This window comes from Lycorma delicatula, chromosome 7, assembly GCF_047948215.1.
Source record: "Lycorma delicatula isolate Av1 chromosome 7, ASM4794821v1, whole genome shotgun sequence".
In the NCBI taxonomy this organism is placed as follows: Eukaryota; Metazoa; Arthropoda; class Insecta; order Hemiptera; family Fulgoridae; genus Lycorma; species Lycorma delicatula.
This window is the reverse complement of record NC_134461.1, coordinates 11,962,618-11,972,003: the sequence shown is the minus strand read 5'-3', so window position 1 is coordinate 11,972,003 and position 9,386 is coordinate 11,962,618.

The window sequence follows — 9,386 nt, the reverse complement described above, 5'->3', positions numbered from 1 at the left end:
ACATATTTAGGATCGATTAATAGAATATAAAAATTTTATTAGAAATATCGACTCGAGGTGATTTCTTTAAAAATTTGAGTTATTCTAAAATTGGCCTAATTACTGTTAATAATTTAATTTATTATAAGTATATAGATATTATTTAAATGCTGTATATACTCGTATATATAAAAATGAATATTTGTTTGTGTTCCTGTACCACTCATACGATTGCGATGAAACTTGAGTTGTGCGCATGCCCGCGAAAATTTCTGAATTAGTTTAGACCTGCTAAGTGGCGCTGGGATCGTGATGTTTAGAAAAAATGTATTTATGGACCGATTTGGCTCATATTCAGGATGTACATTAGTTACGTGAAAAGAAACATTTTTGCAAAAACTATCCCGCTAGCTGGCGCCGGTGTCGAGATATTTACGGAACAAACAAATATACAGACTTTCTTCTTCTACATATATATATATATATATATATATATATATATATAAAAGGCAACGTTCGTATGTGTTCGCTATAGACCGATTTTCGCGCGGATTTTTGCAAATGGTCCGCGGAGAAGGTTTAGAGCTATTGAAATACTCGATCTGACCACGAACTAATTGGAGCAGTCATCGGCGAAAGCCTGGGCCGTGACCCCTTCTGGGAATGTCAAACCCAGAAATCCTTCAAAAACCAGGTTCCAGAGCAGAGGGCCGATTACGGAACCCTGCGGGCTTCCTCTGGTGACGGACCTTGTTACAACTAGGTGCGCATCTTTAAACAGAGCCGAGCGATTAGATAGTCTCTTACTACGGCCTGCAGGGCTACGGGGAAATTGCGGCGTTCCCTCATAGAGGACAGAACTCCAACACAAGGAAGGAAATGCTGCCTCTATGTCAATAAAAATTAAATTGATCGATGACAATGTCGTTAAATTTTCTTCTTTAATTATTATAGTCCCGTTGTTAGTATGTGACGGCACACCTACCGTCCAATATTTATATATATATATATTTGAATGTCAATGTGCGAGTGTATGTGAATAAAAATTTAGACGTACGTCGAGAATGTACCTGGTCGTCGTGACGTATACACCGGGAGGCGCTACCCGCCACTCCAGGATCCCGACTTGGGTCGTGCACCAGGAGGCGGCGTATGCGCATGTGTTGGCGTGCGTGCGTTGACGGAGTGGCACGGAGATGTTTAGCGTTCGAAGAAGATCTGAAGATCGACCGACCGTCGCGGAGGTACCTCGAGGATAACCCTGGTCGTCGTGGCGTTTGCACCGGGAGGCGACGATTGCGAAATTTTTTTTTAAAGATTCCACCATTTTGCCAACCAGAGTGTGCGATGACTGCGTGTGATTGCGCGCGCACCCTCATCCATTCTGTAAAAGAAAGAAAACCGTTAAATTTTACGCGCAAAAACTACCGCACCCAAATAAATGCATATATGTGTTAAACACTCTCCTCACCGTTCACGAGTGTAATTTGATAACAGATGGTGAATCTGACGTCGGATTACACCGCAGTCCTTGGAACCTTCATCCAATAATGCCGATCGACAAAATTTTATTTCTAAAAAAATAGTCTTACACTACTGTATGGGGTTTAGACTGTTGTTGCATTTCCATACCACCCAAGAGGTAGCAACCGGAACGGCGCGTTGAGATTTTTTTTAGAGTGAAATCTCACCTCAGTAGGCCTACAAAACACTCGTACGAAGAGCAAATGATTTAAAATATAAGCTTAAAATTAAGTATTTTAAGATTATTAAATTATTATTTATCGTATACATTTTTTTTACAATCGGAGGTTAATAATTATTATTAATAAATCAATATATTTCAATAAAAAAAGGAAGAAAATGAAATCGGATTCGAACCGATGTGCCTTCTTCCTGTAAGATACAAATATTTCATTGATCAAAAATTTCATTGCCTATAACTGTGGAACCGATGAAAATAAGTACCACTTATGATATATCGTTAAAAAGCTCTCGATGAGGGCTTATTTCTGCAGTTAAGAGAAGTCTAAATGTTTTGGATTTTGGGCTTTTTTGAACATTTTTGATCCAGTCGATCGCAATCAAAAAGAAAGGTGCACAACTAGATGTTACAGCAGTCCTAAATCCAAAATTTCAACATTCTACGGGTAATCGTTTTTGATCACTGGCGGCTGGTGTATAGGCACTGTGTAACTGCAGCACTCCCATTTCCACCTGTTATTATCAATTACATTTGATATAATGCGTCCTTGTTTCTTTAATTGTTTTTTGTACTTGAACAATATAATCCTTAAGTTTAATGTCAGTAGCCATCCCCCAGTTTATGAAAAAGATATAGAAATATTTGTATAGAAGTGTGCGCTTCACAATTCCAGCGACGTGACAACAGTTATATTTTTTGAAAGCGAAAACAGTCACCCCAATAAAAAGTAAGTTAGGCTATTTTTCGTAGGTCTGCAGGAAAAGGAAAAACCTTTTGCACAGGAGCTGCCAAGTTTAATTGCGTTCGAATAAGCTTTAATGTCAAATACCGCAGCGGAGACCCAAGTGAGATGAAAACAAAAAAAAAAAATATTATAAAAGATCGAATTGACAGTGAAGAAGACAAAGTCAGTACCTCTAAAGGAAACGCCAAAATATGCAAGGGGCGTACATTATTTCATCAACTGTTTTGCAAAAAAAACCCAAAAAAAAACGATTTTTTTTATGCCAAATTATTTTAACATTTAAGCAAATAAATCAAGAAAACCAGACCACAATTTGACTAGAAAAAATATTCAATTCCTCAAGAAATCATGTGGTGTCCATATCAGATTTTTTCAGTATTGAGGCAAGTACATCAAGGAGGTTTCATGAAAGACAATGGAAAGAGTATCGTAACTTAGAGGAATACAAGAAAACTACTTTGAAGTTAAACAAATATTTAATTAAATCTCTAAACTGGGGGAGTTGGGGGGTCGCCGTCCATCTATTTGGGTCGCCAATTTCTTTGGTCCATCTATTCAGGCTTATAACCTTCTTTTTCTTTTTCACTGGAAACTTAGATTTTCATATCGGTTTTCGAAATTTATCTCTGTCTTTACATAAATTGTTAGAAATGTTTAATATTTTTAGATCTGTTTCTATTTCTTTAAATCGGGTCGTGTTTGAGGCTCTTTAGTTCAGTGGGGCTCGTAACTAAAATTAGTGGGGATTCCGTTCCAGAAATTTTTTCAGGGCTTTTTCATTGCCAAGGTTTTTAAGTTTTCTGTAAAATAAAAGAACCGAAAAAATGAATCAAATAGAATAGCTGGAAGCAGGAAAATAATCTAATTCTACACTTTATCGCATTCAAGAATATAGTACACGGTTTTCAAGCGTATTGTCCTTAAAACCCGTATTCGGATTAACCGAATAAATAATAAAATGTCAATTCAAATAATATTTTTTAGTATTATTAGATAATAACTTAATAAAATGTCCTCTTAAAAACACCACAGTCCAACGGTGCTTAATTTAAATTTCTATGTACACAGAAACAAATACATAATTAGTTTTTTCTAATAACCTTCTCTTTCGCCCTTCCAGCGCGTTTTCGGACAGATTTGGAGATCAAAGAGCCCTTGCTTTTCGCCATCTTCTGATCGCTACTGAAAAAACAGTTAAACCGCTTTCATATTCCTTCCACTAAAAATAGAAATAGGAACGTTCCACACGCACGCAAAGTAAAAAAAAAAAAACCTTCTCCTAGTACGCCGGAATCGTCACTGCGGGAACAACAGTGCTATCTCATTCTCGTAGCCTCACATTCGTAAGTGCGCATGCGCACAACAGCCAAACACCACGCCGCTGGAACTGTGAATTGCACAGTTCCATACAAAGATTTCATATCTTTTTCATAAGCTGGGGGATGGCTACTGTCATTAAACTTGAGGATTGTATACTGTACAAGTATAAAAAAAGAATTAAAAAAAAGACTCATTATATTATATGTTATCGATAATATCAAGCGGAAATACGAGGTGCTGCAGTTCCACAGTGCTTATACGCGAGCCGCCACTGAGCGCGTTGTTAATGAATATTTTGGTCGCGTAGTTTTCATTTATATCCATCAGGATTTACAAGAGATGTTTGTGAATCGGTCACCTGAACGCTCATATTCGCAGTTTTTTTGCTTGAACTCTATAAGCTAACTGAATAAGACCTAGATGAAAAGAACTTGTAACATCGAAATAAATTAACGACGAAAATTTACTTCATTTTTAACGTAATTCAATATAATTGGGTCAAGTATGCATAATTGTTGGGAAAATTGAAATAAAACCTCTTTTTAGAAGTTAAAATTATTTTATCGTATCACAAGGCATTTACTTTTCGCTGTACAAAAATAATAACAAAACAAACTGTAGTAAATCAAAAGTATACCCTATTGCCGTAGAAATAATAATAATATGATTCGACCCCCCTCAATTTATTTTGTATATATTCGTATAATTGAGGGTAAAAATTAAAATAAAGGCTTTTATAAATTTTCTAACCGATTCGAAATATACAAGAAATTTTACAGTGAAATAAATTCATTAAATGAAAAGTTGAACCTTAAATTCACGTCTTTAATTTTTTCTTTCGTTATTGGTATTTTTATTAAAATATTCCTTTGTTGATTGCCCTTTGCTTAAATTGTTTGTATTACAGACCTATCATTACAGTGCACATAGTGATATAAAATTGACGTTGTATGTACCTAAAATTTATTTAAGTAAAGTTTTTTGATATCACCAACCACTGACCCAGGGGATGGAAGGAATGGAGTTCGAAGACAAAAATCATTCCTTCCGTAATAGGCACAGTATCGAATCGGTTTAAAGTGGTCGTTAGTTCTCCAAACATTACGTAAAACGTTTTGATATGACCAACCCTTACGGCAAGGGATGACCAAAATATTGCTGAAATTGTAAGAAGATGGGGCTTGTCGTATGCTCAACACGTGAAACTATTTTCACATGCAACCATTGTCATATTGAGCAAATTTGAAGTTTTTCTTAAGTTTAAGGGGGAAATCTTATTATCTCCTACTTAGCACCGGTAAAATCAACTTCGGGATTGCCGAAAGGGAATTTTTTGGTTATGTTGACGGCTTTAACCGTTATCAAGTACTGTGATCTGTGTTCAAACAATCTATAATCGAGCTTATCTAGGTCGATGTTTTAGATAAATGAAAGTTTTTTTTAAATCGTTATTATATGTATTCAATTTCGAAACCGAGTATCTTTAATCGATTAAAGATCGAGCAGTAACATTTATTGTTTACTCTATGCTGTCGTAGTAAAGAGCATTTGTATGTGGGTTTATGTGTCCCGCTTATCTGACCGAAAATACCGATCACTAGCGGAAAACCCCGATTCGTTAGTACTTGTCTCGTGGTGGTCAGGTGTATACTTGCTATATTATATATATGTCGATATATGCGGTATATCGATATACATATATATCGACGTTTTGGAAAAATTTAGTACTTTTTAACCGGATCCGAATTTTCGGACGAAAATCGCAAATATCTCAAAAACGGTCGGTCCTAGCGCTCTGAAAAATTTTCTCAACCCCCCTGGACGCTAACCCCATCGGCTCCCAGTGGTTCCCGACAGACGATAATATTTTCAAGTGCCCCTGTGGCGCCGTTCGGAAATTGGGGAGGGGGTGCATGGGGTGCCATCGTAATATCTCGGCAACCGCTAGTCCGATTTTTATGATTCAAACGGCGTAAATATCAGTAGATCGAGCGCTAACTGTTTAACTCATCGGGTACACTCTTGATCGACCGGATCTTGGTTATCCGGAAATTAATTCGTATAGCCCTATGTTTTGATTGCACTCACCCGACGTAAAACGTACTGATCCGATGTTTCGCTAAATACGCTCAAACATGTGCGCTAGCGAAGCTGTAAAGTATAAACTTATAAAGACTAAAAATTAGAAAATAAAAAAAATATTTTTAACCAACACTTTAGATTAAACGCACTAAAAGGACGCTATCTCAGAATGGATTTGACAACAAGGTTTGATGGTGATATGCAAGATTATGTGAAAGTCATAGCTTCAGATTCAAAATTTGATGTTTTTGACAATTTTTTTCTTATGCGTGATGAATGGCCTAAAGAGTGGGGTTGAAACACGCATAAGAAAAGATTGGCAAAAACATCAAATTTTTAATTGGAAGCTATGATTTCACATAATCTTAGATATCAGCATCAAGTCTTGTAGTCAAATTCATTATGAGATACCGTCTTTTTAGTGCGTTTAATTTAAGAGTGGTGTTTTTTTTTTAATTTTTTTTACATACTTTTTATTTATTTATGTGATTATTTATGTTCATAAAGTAATGAATTCTAACCAAAATGTAGGCACCAGAATGTACCGAGAAAAACGGCGTTTTTCTTGTAAAATTTTAAAACGAAATCATATATCATACATCAACCTTCCTATTTCAAAAATTAGATAAGGCATTGACCTGTTAGTTATCCCAAATACTCTGATTCGTATCCCAAATACGGATCAGAGCAAAGAGAGAAGGGTATGTTTTTATCAGACGCTTACTAAGCGTCTTTACTTTGTAAGTCTGTTTCGAGGACTCTGAGTAAATTAAACTGTAGGACAAAACCGAGGTTGTTGCAGGCAACACTTGTTTTGTTGGCATGAGGATAGTATTTTTGGCGTTTAAAGACACAATCAAAAATTATTTGAGTGCATCGTCTAATTGAAGTTAGGTATAAGAATAATTTTTGTGTGAAACCTTTGCTGTTAGCAAAGGGGGGACCAAATATATCCCATTTAATAAAAAATATTATGTCTGGAAATTATTACAAAATTCATTTTATATTTAACAATTTTCGCTGATAGTAATTAACAAATTAATAGCTTATTCTGTCTTAGAGAACATAATATTACCAATTTTTTTTCTTAACTGAAAAAAATATATCGGTGCAAAAAACAAAAGTTCAGTTTTGTAAATTACTATTGAAAAAAAATGTCTGTTAATTTTCGACTAGATCGGCAATTGTGATGACGTATTTGTTTTTATTAAGTAATATTTTAATACAGGTAAAAATAAAAAAAAAAAACGTTTTGAAATTGCTTCCTTCTTTTATTTTAAATTCAAATATATATTTTAAAATATATTTTAAATATAAATATATATATATATATATATATATATATTGAAGATTACTAAGTTAAGTCAGGAGGGATTCATTAGAACAATTAAACAACTGTAATACAATTGACCAATCAGACACACAGAAAAGTAATTAACTTGTTTTTCAATTCTTATAACAAAGTTGTTTGTCAAAATGTTAACGTTGGACAGATAAGATATGTCACGAGGGAGTCGCTCGGGTCTGTAACGAAACACTCCGATATGATTGACCAATCAGAGACGCAGAACATAATTTAGTTGTTTTTCAATATCTTGTAACCTCATACGAAGTAGAAGACAGTAACGCCGAAATCGTTGGACTGTGTACATCTGTGGTAACTTGAACAATCTTCTAGACTAGATAACCACATAATTTAGGACATTATTTTAAAGTGAGGGACATTTATTTTATTGCATACAACATAGTTTTATTTTTTTTTAATATATCGGTTTTAAATTAAACTTTTTTTTCTTAATTACAGTTTAATGAAAATTAAAATTTAACGTAGATTTTTTAAAGCACGTTGCTACAGTTTAAATGATCTTTTTTACGAAAAAAGATTTTCTTTTTTTATGAAATTTTTAAAAAAAATTTAAAATCTATTCTAGATAAATAATAATCTTCCATTTTACAAAATTTGTTTTATTCAAAAAAAAAAAGAGGGGTGATGTAATCTTTTTTTGAAATGGATTCATCAACATGGCAAAATTTTTATAAAATTAATTACCGATGAATTTTGTGTAGGAGCTAAAATGAATTTTATTCAAGAAAATGCTATAAAATGTATGAATATTTTCAATAATTTTATAGAAATTGCCTAATTTTTATATTACATCTGGATACATTACTTGTATAAATAATTAAGTGTAATTTATATGTACTGAATAGGCATGTTTTTTCTTGCGCTTGGCTACCTTTAATGTCTACTGAAAAGAAGTACAATACCTTAGTACGATGAATATCTTGCAGGAACTATCAAATTTTATTGTTTGATGTATCGAACACTTTAATTATTAGGAAATATTTTTTAGAAACTGTATTAAGATAAGATTGTAGTTTGAATTAAAAAACAATGTGCAGTTATGTATCATATTTAAAATACTCTTATTCTTTTTTAGTTTTTTCAGATCATAATAATTGTGTTATTTCCCCACTTGAACAATCTTAATTTTCTTTCATACAAAATCATTGAACCAAATCTTATTGGATATCCTCACATTTTCACATCTATGTTGTTCAATTTCTTTTTTCTGTAATTCTCTAGAAAATTCTAGAAATAAAAGCCAATTATCACTTGTACAAATATTTCCCATTATTGCAGAGGTATTCTTCCTTTATTTATCAAGAGTTTATAATAATAAGAAATTATCTTTTATCTTGATTAAAGATAATTTAAAATTTACTTTTGTTTCCCATATTTCTAAATTTTTCCTGGACGTCAGTTGTAGTTAACTGCATTCATTCCTGGGTCTCTCGATTGTAACCTGAAAAAGAAATCTTTTGTAAAGCTGTTTTATTGTGTAATCAACCAAACCTGTTTAAGCTAAATTTATTTTAATTTTTTTCAGCTCACTAATAAATAAAAACAGAATATTCAAATCCAAGTAATACTTATTCTAATCCATTTTCAATATTTTCATTTGATCCATTATCATTTGTAGTGAATTGCCAACCAGCACACAAATTTCTGAATACTGTAATACAATCAAAAAGGTTTAATCTTATTTTTTAATTATTTTCAAGCAGGTGCAAATTTTTTATTTATTCTGATTATACAGATGACTAGGTAGAAAGAAAAAATAAGGGCATAATTTTTTAATTACTCATTTTTCTTCTAAGTGAATTTTATTCTACGCTTTAATATATTTTTTATGTAATTCTTAACTTTGTTAGGTTAGATACTTTAGCGGTTAAGGTACTGATGTCATATATCTCTTTTGTCACCAGATTCATATAAAAAAGTTAGCGAATTATTCAAAATAATTTCTTCATTGAAATCATTTACAATTTTTTACTTTGCTTTTTCTTTCAGTTACAATTATTTTACTGAATTTATGTATAGCCATTTGTAAAACTTCATACAGGAAGAAAAATACAATCCCAGTTTATATTCATACCTTTAAGAAAATAGTGAAATGACTATGTACTGTAAAGGTTCCATTTATTTTCATAATAACAAGTAGTACACTATAATCTTGTTCTTTATGTGAATTCTCTGTTTTTTAATGTAAT